This window comes from Spinacia oleracea, chromosome 6, assembly GCF_020520425.1.
Source record: "Spinacia oleracea cultivar Varoflay chromosome 6, BTI_SOV_V1, whole genome shotgun sequence".
NCBI classification, from domain to species: domain Eukaryota; kingdom Viridiplantae; phylum Streptophyta; class Magnoliopsida; order Caryophyllales; family Amaranthaceae; genus Spinacia; species Spinacia oleracea.
Genome location: NC_079492.1, coordinates 54,830,633 through 54,847,433, shown reverse-complemented (window position 1 = coordinate 54,847,433; position 16,801 = coordinate 54,830,633).

Below are 16,801 nucleotides of genomic sequence, written 5' to 3'. Positions count from 1 at the left end.
TTCTTTAAAGCCACTTGTAAAGTCCTTAAGAATAAGTGTTCGGATTTTCTGAAGAACTTTGAAAAGCCTCCGGAATGTCCATTTATGTTTGTTGTTCGCCTCGAAGACTTTCGAGGTCTATTTTCTCCCACTTGTCATTTTGGAAACGAATCTCCAAATGGACATTATTTCGAGCAAACAAACATTATGTTCTCAAATATTCGTGGTAGAAACAATACCCTTGTGTCTCATTTGAATAAATCACAATGAAACATATATCTATACATGGGCCTTAGTTTGTTGAATAACAAACACTAATCTCCCACTGAGTTTAGGAACTCTTTAGATATATTATGAAAAGATATTCTGAAATTACTTTTCAATAGCTTTGACGAATTTGGTTTAGTTTGGTGGTAGTGGAGCATTTTGTTTAGAAATTATAGGAAAATTCTTTATGATTCATCATTGATCGAATTAAGTACTAATTGACTTCGATCATTCCAACTTAGATATGCCATGTCTTATGGAGCTATATTGTGAATTTACTACACACAATCATTGATGATCATTCTTGACTTAAGTAATCATCAACATGATCTAACCTAGATCTTTATGATTTCTTGCCAAGTGGGATTTATACTTATGAAGCTTTGAACTAGCCAAACAGATTCAAACTTATATCACATTTGAGTAAATAAACCTATATTCACTCAAATCTAGGTGAAATAATAAAGTCATAAAATCTCTTTCTTTAGCTTTGAACTCTATCGTCTAGGTGTTCTAACAATAGTTCATATCTTTTGTTACTTTCAACAAGTAAGACTAGCTTGTCTTGAATTGATCTAGAAATCAACCAACTTTCAAAAGTCCATAAAAATAGAGCTTTAGAACGTTAACTTGTTGATATGGTCTAAGAAACAATGCTAAAGATTAGTTGAACTCAAATCAAGGGGTTGATTTGAACCTAGTAAAGTTCTTATTGTTAAAGATTTGTTTGTTTTAATCAAGCATATTGACTCAACCCGTAAATGACCATTTCATTCAAATAAACAAACAAACATTGTTTTTGTTTTTCTTGAATGCGAGTCTTTCTGTGTTTGAAGCAGAAATTTAGGTATGCTGATTATGGAACAAGATAGCCATTTAAGTTCCAGCCTTGAAAGGACTTAAAACAAACTAGATGACCCTACAACTAATGTAGCATTGCCATGCTTTATTTCCCACTTGTAGGCCATTAGTGTAGCCTAGCTTCCATTGTTTGAGTTATTACCGAAGTAAGAACCTCAAGCGGTATATGATACCAAGGAAGTTTGATTGCTAGGTCACTTCTCTTTAAACATAAACTTATAGGTAGAAAAGAAATCGTAAAATTTCTTTCATTTGTTCCTTGTTTTCCTATTTCTTGTACCCTTTATTATAGTCTTAAGAATTGAATTCTTTAGTGTTGACTTTTATACTTTGTTAAGACATGTCCAATGTCACTCCAACAAAGTTCTTACCATTTTATTTATGTTGAATATTTGCTTCAACTAGATGATTTTACCAGAAGCTTCTAAAGTTTTCTAAGCATCGATCTATCCGAATGTCTAGGGACTAGACTCATTCGAGAATTAAATGGAAAAAGATATTAGGTTGTTAACCATTGGTAAAGCTGAGCGTTTAAACTCAATGCTTTGTGATCTCAAAACTACATTGTATTTTTGAATCTACAAGCACCAATCGGTTTGCCATTCGACTTTGATACTCGAAAACAACCATAAAAGTCGCTAAAAGAAACGTACATTTTAAATTGCTCATTTTCTCTCATTTCCGTGAATCGTTCTTGGATTCACTACCAATCGAGGAAATTTACTGTTACCTTTCTAAAAGGATTTACTGCAGTGCAAGACATTTAATTATAAAAAATAATTAAAACATACATTGAAGCATGCAAAGTCTAAACATTTATTATGAGTAATAACTTGAAAATTAAAGCAATCATGCAATTTAAACAAGTTATTGGCATTTTATTCGAATTTATTGTTCCGGTAGGTGTGAATAAAATGAATCCAAGACCCTTAAATCATTGAAGAATTAAGCACATTATGTATTTTGACTCAATTCTAAAATATTTTGTTAGGTTATGATACATATGACAATTCATAAATCATGCGGAAACAACCATTAAGCCAGGAATACATATTATTTACACATAATCATATAGCATAATTTAGATGCATACTCTTTGTTGCGTGCCTTCCCTAGCTGCGCCCGAACCGAACAAGAACAAGTCTTTAGGACTCCAAGTGTCGTCCCTCCGTAGATAGTCCACAGCACGTCCGGATCCGCCTTAAGATTGACCAACTAGAATCGCCCTTAAGGTACTAAAGATTTTCGGCACTCTTAGGTAAGAAATGTGTCTGAATTTTCTCTCAAAAACTCACTTTGAATACTTGAATAATCTATGAAAATATGTGACCCTAGGCACTTATTTATAGAGTTATGGAAAGGGTTTTGGAATCCTATTAGGATACTAATTTATTTAATTATAACCCTACTAGGACTCTAATTAAATAATCATTATCTAATAGTTTTAGGATTTAATCATACTTCGAATCTTGATTGCTTCAGGATTCCCGCACAAGCATTGCACGAGCACCGTACACCCGCGCAAGCCTTGCGGCCCACGCTAGGCGCACAGCGCTCGACCCACTGCTGTGCTCCGCGCGCGCGCCCAAGGCCTTGGCTGGGCCTGGCCTTGCGCTGGGCCTGGTCGAGGCTTTGGCGTGCGCTGGTGTGCGTTGGCTCGCTGGGCGACGGCCTGGCTTCGTGCTGGGCCTTCGTCTAGCGGGCCTCGTCCGATGCTAATTCGTACGATACGCTTCCGATTAAATTCCCGATTCCGGAATTCATTTCCGATACGAACAATATTTAATATTTCCGATTCCGGAATTAATTTCCGTTTCGAACAAATATTTAATATTTCCGTTTCCGGAATTATTTTCCGATTCCGATAATATTTCCGATTCTGACAATATTTCCGTTTCCGGCAATATTTCCGATTCTGGCAATATTTCCATTTCCGATAATATTTTCCGGCAACATCTACGACTTGGATAATATTTATATTTCCGATACGATCCATATTTCCGTTTCCGGCAATATCATCGTTTCCGGAGTATTCATTTCTTGCCTGTGACGATCTCAGCTCCCACTGAAACCAAGATCCGTCGATTCCGAATATCCATAGATGGAGTATCTAATGCCATTAAATACTTGATCCGTTTACGTACTATTTGTGTGACCCTACGGGTTCAGTCAAGAGTAAGCTGTGGATTAATATCATTAATTCCACTTGAACTGAAGCGGCCTCTAGCTAGGCATTCAGCTCACTTGATCTCACTGAATTATTAACTTGTTAATTAATACTGAACCGCATTTATTAGACTTAACATAGAATGCATACTTGGACCAAGGGCATTATTTCCTTCAGTCTCCCACTTGTCCTTAGGGACAAGTGTGCATTTCCTAATTCCTTTGTCGCTCGATGCTTGCTCTTGAACATAAGGTAAGAGTTGTCATCCTTATTATGTCCAGAGGTGTTTCTCGGTTTTAGAGTTCAACTGATCAAATAAACAGATAATCATAGCCTATGATTCATCCGAGCACGGCCATGCATTTCACAGTTTCTAGCTCTCCGAGTGGCCTTGTACAACTTTTAAGCATCTCATCCCGATTTATGGGAGGACAATCCCAATCTTGCGATCTTGAGATTAGACTTCGTTTGATAGGTGATTACCTGAGCGTTGCCTTTATAGCCTCCTTTTACGGTGCGACGGTTGGTCAACGTCAAAGCAACCAGTTCTCAAACAAGTAATCTCAAATCACTCAGGTATTGAGGATTTAGTGTCTAATAATTTTAATGAAATTTACTTATGACAGATTTTCATCTCTTACAGTAAAGTTTCATAGGTCTTGTCCGATACTAGTCTTCCCAAAGTAAGTATCTATGCAAATGATTATGACATTGCCATGTCCACATAGTTCAAGAAACAGAACTACTAGTCATCTTGCATTCTAATCGTCTAACGTTTTCTATGCGTCCAATTTTATAGAAAACTCCGACTAGGGACCATTTTCAACCTTTGACATTCAAGTTCACTTGATAGACATTTCTTAGTCACAGGACTGGTCCTGACAGTCTATCTTGAATATATCGTCAAATTGAAGGGACTCATCATTTAATAAACCACAAATTAAATGGAAAAATGAATTCTTTTCATTTATTGTGAATGATTAACCAATAATGTTTTACAAAGATTTAAACTCTAAAACTTTAAAACATTAAACAGAGACATCAAAGCCATTCTCCAATATGCTTGATTCCCATAGCTGCAGTGTGCGAGTTGTGCTTCGCTTGCGGCAGAGGTTTAGTCAATGGATCAGATATGTTGTCATCAGTTCCAATTTTGCTTATCTCGACTTCTTTTCTTTCAACGAACTCTCGTAGAAGGTGAAATCTACGAAGTACATGCTTGACTCTCTGGTGGTGTCTAGGCTCCTTTGCCTGTGCAATAGCTCCGTTATTGTCACAATACAGGGCTATTGGTCCTTTAATGGAGGGGACTACACCAAGTTCACCTATGAACTTCCTTAGCCATATAGCTTCTTTTGCTGCTTCATGTGCAGCAATGTACTCCGCTTCCGTTGTAGAATCCGCAATGGTGCTTTGCTTAGCACTTTTCCAGCTTACTGCTCCTCCGTTGAGGCAGAAGACAAACCCAGACTGTGATCTGAAATCATCTTTGTCGGTTTGGAAACTTGCGTCCGTATAGCCTTTAACAATTAATTCATCATCTCCACCATAGACCAGGAAGTCATCTTTGTGCCTTTTCAGGTACTTCAGAATATTCTTGGCAGCAGTCCAATGCGCCTCTCCTGGGTCTGACTGGTATCTGCTCGTAGCACTGAGTGCGTACGCAACATCTGGGCGTGTACATATCATAGCATACATTATTGAACCAATCAATGATGCATATGGAATCCCATTCATTCGTCTACGCTCATCAAGTGTTTTTGGGCACTGAGTCTTGCTTAGAGTCATTCCATGAGACATGGGTAGGTAGCCTCGCTTGGAGTCCGCCATCTTGAACCTATCAAGCACCTTATTGATATAAGTGCTTTGACTAAGTCCAATCATCCTTTTAGATCTATCTCTGTAAATCTTGATGCCCAATATGTACTGTGCTTCTCCTAGATCCTTCATCGAAAAACATTTCCCAAGCCAAATCTTGACAGAGTTTAACATAGGAATGTCATTTCCGATAAGTAATATGTCGTCGACATATAATACCAGGAAAGCAATTTTGCTCCCACTGACCTTCTTGTATACACAAGATTCGTCTGCGTTCTTGATGAAACCAAAGTCACTAACTGCTTCATCAAAACGTATATTCCAGCTCCTGGATGCCTGCTTCAATCCGTAGATTGACTTCTTTAGCTTGCATACCTTTTTAGCATTCTTTGGATCCTCAAAACCTTCAGGCTGTGTCATAAACACAGTTTCTTTTAAAACGCCGTTTAAGAAAGCAGTTTTGACATCCATCTGCCATATTTCGTAATCGTAATATGCAGCGATTGCTAACATTATCCGAATAGACTTTAGCATTGCAACTGGTGAAAAGGTTTCATCGTAATCCACACCGTGGACTTGCCTGTAACCTTTTGCAACCAATCTAGCTTTGAAAACTTCAAGTTTCCCATCCTTGTCCTTTTTCAGTTTGAAAACCCATTTGCTTCCAATGGCTTGGTAGCCATCTGGCAAATCGACCAAATCCCATACTTGGTTTTCAGACATGGAGTCTAATTCAGATTGCATGGCTTCTTGCCATTGCTTGGAGCTAGGGCTCGTCATAGCTTGTTTGTAAGTCGCAGGTTCATCACTTTCAAGTAATAGAACATCATAGCTCTCGTTCGTCAAAATACCTAAGTACCTTTCCGGTTGAGATCTATATCTTTGCGATCTACGCGGGGTAACATTTCTAGTTTGACCATGATTCTCACCAGATTCTTCTAAAGAACTCTGAGTTTCATCCTGAATGTCATCTTGAGCATTCTCTAGAGTTTGTTGTTCGACTCGAATTTCTTCGAGGTCTACTTTTCTCCCACTTGTCATTTTGGAAATGTGATCTTTCTCCAAAAAGACACCATCTCGAGAAACAAATACCTTGTTCTCAGATGTATTGTAGAAGTAATACCCCTTTGTTTCCTTTGGATAGCCCACAAGGATACATTTGTCAGATTTTGGATGAAGTTTTTCTGAAATTAATCGTTTGACGTATACTTCACATCCCCAAATCTTAAGAAAAGACACATTTGGAGGGTTTCCAAACCATAATTCGTATGGAGTCTTTTCGACAGCTTTAGACGGAGCTCTATTTATAGTGAGTGCAGCTGTATTTAGTGCATGTCCCCAAAATTCTAATGGAAGTTCGGCCTGACCCATCATTGACCTGACCATGTCTAGCAAGGTTCTGTTCCTCCGTTCCGACACACCGTTCCATTGTGGTGTTCCTGGAGGAGTCAATTCTGATAGAATTCCACATTCTTTCAGATGGTCATCAAATTCATAGCTCAGATATTCACCGCCTCTATCAGACCGCAGTGCCTTAATCTTTTTGCCTAATTGATTCTCTACTTCACTCTGAAATTCCTTGAATTTGTCAAAGGATTCAGACTTATGCTTCATTAGGTAGACATAACCATATCTACTGAAGTCATCAGTGAAAGTGATAAAGTAGCTGAAACCACCTCTAGCATTTGTACTCATTGGTCCACATACATCTGTATGGATTAAACCCAATAGTTCATTTGCTCTTTCTCCAACTTTAGAGAAAGGTTGCTTTGTCATTTTGCCAAGTAAACATGATTCGCATTTACCATAATCCTCTAAGTCAAATGGTTCTAGAATTCCTTCCTTTTGAAGTCTTTCTAAGCGTTTCAAGTTTATATGGCCTAATCGACAATGCCACAGATAGGTGAGATCTGAATCATCCTTTTTGGCCTTTTTGGTATTTATGTTATATACTTGTTTGTCGTGATCTAATAAATAAAGTCCATTGACTAATCTAGCAGATCCATAAAACATCTCTTTAAAATAAAACGAACAACTATTGTCTTTTATTAAAAAGGAAAATCCCTTAGCATCTAAGCAAGAAACTGAAATGATGTTTTTAGTAAGACTTGGAACATGGAAACATTCTTCCAGTTCTAAAACTAGCCCGGAGGGCAACGACAAATAGTAAGTTCCTACAGCTAATGCAGCAATCCGTGCTCCATTTCCTACTCGTAGGTCGACTTCACCCTTGCTTAACTTTCTACTTCTTCTTAGTCCCTGTGGATTGGAACATAAGTGTGAGCCACAACCTGTATCTAATACCCAAGAAGTTTAATTAGCAAGTATACAGTCTATAACGAAAATACTTGAAGATGGAACGACTGTTCCGTTCTTCTGATCTTCCTTTAGCTTTGGACATTCTCTTTTGTAATGGCCTATTCCATCACAATAAAGACAGCTTGATGTGGACTTGTCCTCCTTTGATTTAGCATTGCCCTTGGACTTTCCACCTTTCTTGAACGGTCTCCTTCTAGCCTTGAGTAAATCTTTGGCTTCACAGTCCAGTATTATTTCAGCCTTTCTGACAAGGTGAACAAATTCTGCAACTGTTTCTTCTCTTGGTTCACTTAGGTATAGTTGCTTGAAGCGACCAAACCCACTGTGTAGTGAATTGAGCAAGATAGAGACTGATATCCTTTCGCTTATTGGTGTTCCTAGTAGACTTAGGCGATCAAAGTATGAACGCATAAGATCCACATGGAACCTCAGTGGGACGCCTACCCTCTGTTTAGTGCGAAGGAGCTGAACATGTGTTTCTTGGACCTCCATCCTATAACACCTGTTGGGAGAACTAACCTTTAGACCAGACATTGATTCAATCAACTCATGGACGTTCAGGTCCCTGTCCTCCGTGCTTCCACGACAGATATCCCTCAGATTCTTGATGAGCGTAAAAGGTTCATAGGCTACAAACCTTTTAGCCCAATCATCAGGGATATTGTTCAGCATGAGACTCATAACCTTTTTGAGATCCGCATCCCAGGCGTAAAATCTCTCAGGGGTCATGTCTCTGGCATAGTAGCTTGGCATGGGATGTGACAGTACATACTCAAGTCCATTGAGTTTGACTATTTCAACTAGCTTAGCTTCCCATTCAAGAAAATTTGCCAGGTTCAGCTTGACCATAAGCTCAGAACCCATGATGATGTTTTGATTGTTGTTTGCCATATTAAAAACTACAATTGAAAAGAATAAACAAATAAATAACCATTCACAGTTTCTCTTAATAAACTTAAATCCTAGCATACATGCATAATTCAATGTTTATTAAGCATTTTATTCAAGTTATGTGTTCCGGCAGGTGTGAATAAAATGATTCCAAGATCCTAAAATCATTGAAGAACTAAGCACAGTTTGTCGACTTAATCCTAGAACATCTTAGGTAAGCAAAAGCCTTTTGCTAATAGTCTAGAAACTATTCTTGGTTGATAGGTACGTCTAAGAACTTATTAGGTAAACCTATCGATTTTGCCACGACATAAAAGGACTCCTTACTTATATCGTTGAGTTTCACCAAAACTAACATGTACTCACAATTATTTGTGTACCTTGCCCCTTTAGGACCAATAAGTACCACCTCGCTGAGCGAAAACTATTACTAGATTGATGTAAAGGATATCCAAGCAAGTGTATATTTTGGCATGGCACCTTTTAACTCAATTTTTAAGTTTGGAACTTAAGGCTCTTACTATGTTGGTTAGATTTTAAGTGAACTAAAATCCTTAATCATGCAACATAATCAAGCCACAATCTTATGCATAATTAAGACATATTTAAAGCAATAAATAACTTAAAGCATGCATAAGATAAATGTGATCTAGTATGGCCCGACTTCATCTTGAAGCTTTGACTTCAAAGTCTGTCTTGAAAATCTCCGTGGGAGGCACCATTTTCTTCAAATAGGATAAGCTATAACTAATTACAATTATTTGATGGTACGCAGACCATATTTGAATTGAAAAATAACTTTGGTACTTTAGACCAATTACATTCAAATTAATGGTGCGCAGACCTTATTTTCTATCCTATTTGGGCCATACTAGTCACTTCATAACCTGCAAAACAGTACATATACAATATATACCATTCACCCATTCATTATCATGAATGGCCCACATAGCTGGTTAGTAAAACACATTATGCATCACATAAACATTTGCAGCAATTAATCAAGGGCACCAATAATCTACCAATTATTCAGTCCTTATTAATTCTAATCAAGTTGTTTTAACCTTAAGGATTTGTAGACCTAATCAAGAGTTTATGACTAAAAGGGCTCCCACTTAAACCAATAAATTCGTATGCTTTACTAATTTTAAACATAAAATGTATTTCTAGTCTAACCGGAAACATACAAATTTAATTAAAATTTAAAGCTCATATGAATTTATAATTGAATCCAAAAATTTTAATTTGATTTCAGTCGTATTTAAATTAATTCATGATTTTAATTTTAGTAAAATAATTAGAATAAATAAAATTTATTATAATTACAATATTCAAAATTAAAATCCAAGAAAATAATTTAAATTATTAATTTTAAAATTAATTAAAATTACGTGAACTGAAAATTTCAAATTAAACATTCAAAACGATCTAATCGCAACGCAAACACCCTACGCATCGCACGCCCATGGGCCACACGCACACAACCATCGCTGGCCATGTGCGCGCAGCCCATGCGCTCGTCGCATAGCTGCTGCATCTTCCATCGCAAGCCATCGCACAAGAGGTGCTCGCTGCGCGCGCGCCAGCGCTCGACGCACGCGAGCCATCGCTCGCTGTGCGCGCTCGCCAGCGCTTGCTGCGCGCGCTCCAGCGCTTGATGCACGCGAGCCATCGCTCGCTGTGCGCGAGCAATTGCGCGCGATCAACGCTGGGCGCAGCGCTCGTGGCACGCGAGCTTGCGCTCGCTGCGCGCGAGGCTGCGCGCGCTTGCGCGAGGCAGTGCGCGTTGTGGCGCAACTCGCTTGCTGCCCACACGCGACTGCCATGCCTTGCCTTCGCCCATGCCCATTCATTCATAGCTCGTGGCCCACGACACAAGGCAGGGCTGCTGCCTTGTGCTCGTGCACCATGCCCCTGCTCATTGCATTCGTGCCGCACGGGCGACGAGCTCCCTTGCTCGTCGTCGCATGCCCGCACTATACAACACCCCTTAAGGGTAACACGAAGCGTCCATTGCTTTGTGCGTGCAAGTTATATGAACGAATCGCATAAAAATTTAAAATTTATATTTAAATTAATGACAAATTAATAAATTAATATTAATTTCACAATTTTAGGGCGAAAAATCGAAAATTTATTATTCAATTGATTTCCGATTATCATGGATTCAAGCCTAAGTCATAAAAATTTAAAATTTATCATAAATTTACAATTTTTATGGTGGTTTTTAATCATAGGTTTCTAATTAAATTATAATTAATTATGAAAATCAAATTAATTCTAAATTATTCTAATTTTCAACAAATTAATCATAATTACAAATTAGATTGCATAATTAACAAGGCTAGGCATTCAAACTTGTTAAACATATACAGTAGGTCAATCAAAAATTCAAGATTTATCAACAAGAATCGCAAATATTTAATTTAACATCTTAAATTTACGAAATTTTGCATTCGAAAAACTAAAACCTTCGAAAAGTCATAGTTAGGCTTCGAATTTGAGAATTCTGGGTTCGGCAGATTTTTTTTTTTTGTCAAAATTTTAGAATGCCTTTTACATGCGGAATTGACACAAAAATCACTCGATTTGGATGAGTAACGAAGAAACTGCCGAAAAACTGCGTACGTATAATTAAATAAACGCAATTTGCAATTAATTAACAATTACGAAAATTAATCACCCCTTCTAATTCTTTCAAATTTGTAATATTAAGCCACAACTATTTGATGGTACGCCGACCATATTTAAAAGCAATAAAATTTGGTACTTTAGACCAAAATTACATTCAAATTAATGGTACGCAGACCATATTTTCTATCCTATTTGAGCCATACTAGTCACTTTCATTAACCTGCAAAACAATACATATACAATATATAGAATTCACCCATTCATTATCATGAATGGCCCACATAGCTGGTTAATAAAAAACATTGTAATGCATCACATAAATATTTGCAGCAATTAATCAAGGGCACCAATAATCTACCAATTATTCAGTCCTTATTAATTCTAATCAAGTTGTTTTAACCATAAAGGATTGTAGACCTAACCAAGAGTTTATGACTAAAAATGCTCCCACTTAAACCAATAACTTTATATGCTTTACTAATTTTAAACATAAAAATGTATTTCTAGTCTAACCGGAAACATACAAGTTTAATTAAAATTTAAAGCTCATATCAAATTTTAATCGAATCCATTTAATTTATTTTCAGTTGAATTGAATGAATTTAAATTAATTCAAGGTTTAAATTTTAGTAAAATAATTAGTATAAATTAAAATTTATAATAATTATAATATTCAAAATTAATTCCGAGAAAAAAATTTAAATTATTAATTTAAAAGTTAATTAAAATTATTTCCGAACTGAAAATCTCAAATTAAAATCAAAACGTATCAATCGTCGCAAGACGAGGAACTTGGGCTTGCTCCCAAGCCCCATCAAGCCACGAGGCTGTGCGCCCCGTACGATCGATCGTTGCACAAGGCACACACAGCCACACGCCACACGTAGCCACACGCTACACACACACGTAGCCATTGCTGGCCACGCTGCGCGCAGCCTTGTGCTGTGTCGCGTCTGCTGCTGCGTTGCTTGGGCGAGCTAGGCGCGCTGTGGCGCAACACCATCGCTGCCCACACGCGTCTTGCTCGTCGCTTGTGCCTTGCCTCCTCGCCCTCGCCCATCGCGTAGCACACACGACCAGCACCAATGCTTCGCGCGCGCGCCATGCTATATTGCTCGCTGCATTAGTACCGCACGGGCGACGAGCTCCCTTGCTCGTCGTCGCGTGCCTGCACTATACAACACCCCTTAAGGGTAACACGTAGCATCCATTGCTTTGTGCGTGCAACATTCATGAGCGATTTTAAAAAATAAAAAAATTTAATTTAAAATTAACGACAAATTAATAAATCATATTAATTTCATAATTTTAGGGCGAAAAATCGAAAATTATTAATTAATTATTTTCCGATTAACATGGATTCAAATCTAGGTCATAAAAATTTAAAATTTATCACAAATTAACAATTTTTATGGTGGTTTTTAATCATTGATACCTAATTAAATCGTCAATTAATTATGAAAATCAAATCAAATTCTAAATTATTCGAATTTCAACAAATTAATTACAATTACAAATTAGGTTGTATAATTAACAAGCTTAGGCATTCAAATTGTTAAACATATACAGTTGGTCAATCAAAAAATCAAGATTTAACAACAAGGATCGCAAATATTTAATTTAACATCTTAAAATTACAAACTTTTGCGTTCGAAAAACTAAAACCTCCGAAAAGTCATAGTTTGGCTTCGAATTTGGGAATTCTGGGTTTGGTCGAAAAAAAGGTATTTTTGTCAAAATTTTAGAATGCCTTTTACATGCGGAATTGACACAAAAATCACTCGATGTGGTTGAGTAACGAAGAAACTGCCGAAAAACTGCGTACATATAATTAAATAAACGCAATTTGCAATTAATTAACAATTACAAAAATTAATCACCCCTTTTAATTCTTTGCAAATTTGTAAAATTTAACCATGTTAAGCAATTAATAGATCATGCAATTAATAAGAGGCTCGTGATACCACTGTTAGGTTATGATACATATGAACAACATAAATCATGCCCGGAAAACCTTAATGCCAGGAATCATATTAATTGCACATAATCATATAATTAGTCTAGGATGCATACACTTTGTAGTGTGCCCTCCCTAGCTGCGCCCGAACCGAACAAGAACAAGTCTTTAGGACTCCAAGTGTCGTCCCTCCGTAGAAAGTCCACAGCACGTCCGGATCCGCCTTAAGCTTGACCAACTAGAATCGCCCTTAAGGTACTTAGAATTTTTCGGCTAAATAGGGCAAGTGTTTTGCTGATTTTTGCTTGAAAATATTACCTTTGAATACTTGAAAACTCGTCCATAAAATTGTGAACCTAGGCACATATTTATAGGGTTATGGAAAGGGATTTAGAATCCTATTAGGATACCAATTAGTTTAATTAGAATCTCATTAAAACTCTATGAATCAAATTCTATCTATTAGGATTAGGATTTAATCATAGAACGAATTTCATTAGCTTTAGGATTCGTATTGAACACAAGCGTTGCACGAGCACGAGCCGCACAGCCCGCGCAAGCCTTGCGGCCCACAGGAGATGCACAGCCCGCATCCCACGAGCTCGCGTGCGCCATGGCCTTGCTGGGCCTGGCCTTGCGCTGGGCCTGGCGAGGCTTTGGCAGCGTTGTGTTGGGCGCTAGGCTTGCTGGACGCGGGCCTGGCTTCGTGCTGGGCCTTCGTCTAGCAAGTCTCGTCCGATGCTAATTCGTACGATGCGCTTCCGATTAAATTCCCGATTCCGGAATTCATTTCCGATACGAACAATATTTAAAATTTCCGATTCCGGAATTAATTTCCGTTTCAACAAATATTTAATATTTCCGTTTCCGGAATTATTTTCCAATATTTCCGATTCTGACAATATTTCCGTGTCCGGTAATATTTCCGATTCCGACAATATTTCCATTTCCGATAATATTTTCCGATACGTACCATGTTTCCGTTTCCGGCAACATCTAGGACTTGGATAATATTTATATTTGCGATACGATCCATATTTCTGTTTCCGGCAATATCATCGTTTCCGGAGTATTCATTGTTTGGCTTTGACGATCTTAGCTCCCACTGGAACCAAGATCCGTCGATTCCGAATATCCATAGATGGAGTATTTAATGCCATTAAATACTTGATCCGTTTACGTACTATTTGTGTGACCCTACGGGTTCAGTCAAGAGTAAGCTGTGGATTAATATCATTAATTCCACTTGAACTGAAGCGGCCTCTAGCTAGGCATTCAGCTCAGTTGATCTCACTAAATTATTAACTTGTTAATTAATACTGAACCGCATTTATTAGACTTTAACATTAAATGCATACTTGGACCATGGGCATTATTTCCTTCACATTCAAACAATCGCTCTCCACAATCACATCCCCAACACCTATCTCTGCTGCGAATTGCCACCCATAGAGAATTGCTTTTGCCTAAGCTATCTTAGCTTCCCACAGGTCCGTACATTTCCGCACAACACAGGCACTCACCGTGCCATCTGAAGCTCGTATGACAGCACCAACACTCGACCCCATCCCTTGCAAGCAGCCCGCATCAACGTTAACCTTCACAGCTTGCCCCGTAGGTGGTGTCCAGCCTACCGTTGCAGTTTCATTGTGTTCCCCCCCTCACCAGGTCCACCTTCCTCTCTTCGTAGCTCACTCATTAGCTTGTCCACATACTCCAAGTTGTTGTCCACCTCAAACGTCTCCCCTTCCACAACCCATTTATTTCGAGCTCCCCAGATAATCCAGCATAGTGCCATGAAGTATGCACGGTCATTCCTTGAGAGTTTTGTAAAGCAGGCTTCAACCCACTCTATGAAACTCCGGTACCTCCCATCCACTTCGTCACACATCCTTCTCCTCTCCCACACCAGACGAGCGAATACACACTCTTGCAACGCATGCTCCACCGTTTCCTCAGCATTCCCACACACTCCGCACACCCTATCAACCGTCGCCACTCTCCTATGCAAGGCATCTTTTACCGGCAACGCTCCCGCACAAGCTCTCCAGAAGAAGACCTTGATACGTGGTAAGACATGAGCATTCCAACTAATGTTCCATAATCCCCTTCGAACCACAGAGGAGTTTGCACTTGGCTCTCCATCCTCCTCTCCAAATATTTCTCTATAAGCCGACCTGACCGAGTATATGCCACTCTTCTCTAAATCCCAAAAGATTCTGTCCACCGGCCTTCGAGTACTAGTTGGTATACTCCGTATGCGCTCACATTCGAATGGAAGAAAGACTTGATCGAGTCGAGCCCCATTCCAGCCACCATGTACAGGGTCCAACAGATCACTCACCAACATATTCTCATCCTCCCCTCCACGGGGTGAAATAACCAGCCCTGTTTGGGTGGACGGGATCCACCTATCCTTCCATACTCGAACCTTCTGTCCATCTCCTATCCTCCATCTCATTCCCCTACTTACCACCCACCTAGCTCCCCATATTCCTCTCCAAGTGTAGCTTGGATTGGAGCCCAACTCTGCTGTCATGAACTCTCCATTAGGATAACATTTAGCCTTTAGCACTTGTTCTACCAAGCTGCCCGGGGCGACAATTAGCCGCCAAGCCTGTTTACCCAATAGCGCCATATTAAACATTTTAAAATCTCTAAAGCCCATCCCACTTGCTGGCTTCGGTTTTTTTGGCATATCTCTTTTACTTACCACTTTTATCCCAAATATTTACACCTCCTCAGTTTCGTTCTTGTTGATGTTATAAGCAAACAAATAATAACACCTTATCTTGCAGGGTGGTCAAGATATCTAGGGGTATTGCATTCAGGGACGGATGACCTCTTACGATTGGAGGTCTTGCTCATAAACGAGTAATTTCATAGGAAATACTAATTTGAACCCAATTAATTTTTAATAAATACGAAATGAAATAGGTAAGATTAACAGCGAACAAAGATAATAACACTCACTCCATTTCGAAATAATAGGGACAATTTATCTTTTCACGCTTGCCAATGTAAATGTTTGGACATTAATATCTCTAAATTTGTATTCGTAAAAATTATAAAAAGTTGATATCCTGAAAGTACATATCGAGACGAATCAAACAAGACCTCATACGACTATATTTTTATTTGGCTAATTGGCAAAACCCAAATTGGCAGCTAACTTGCGAGAGGCGAGACTTCAACTTATATTACACTAATTATTAAATGGACGTAGTCCACACGCGTTCTATATTTTTATTTTGCTAATTTAAACAAATAACTAGTTAGTTTGATTTTTTTAATATTCATTTCAAATTTACTTATAGATTTCTTTATATATGCAATTTGAGAATAATATGTGAGAGTGATGGATAACTCAGTTGGTTAGAGCTTCCATCCCGGTTTCAGGTGATTCTGGGATCGATTCTCATCCCCGCCCTTTTGGGCTCATTCAAACCAAAAAAAAAAAATTGAGAATAATATGAATTTCATATAGTTTAAGAATAAAATTAATTGGTTAACCAACAATTATTGAACTAAAATTTTGAGTAATTTTTTATTTGTATAATTTTTTTTTATTTGTAATACTTTAATTACAATTATAAGAAAAATTAAATTCCAATTGCATATTGAGTTACAAAGTCCAAATACATTTTAGAGGAAAAAAAAACACATTTGATTGGCTAAAAGAAAGCACAACATTATTTTTTTTCCCTATTTCTTTGTTAAAGTCTTGGTTTTATGTTTGATCTAAATAAATTTTCAGAAAAAATATATGATTTGATTAGTAAAAGAATAGAAATTCAAAAAAAAATTTGTTATCATAAATTGTTACTCAAATACATAAATTTGGTCATATTAAATTTTTATACAACCTTTCTCCTTTTTAGTTGTTTTAGAGTCACAAGTTGTATCGT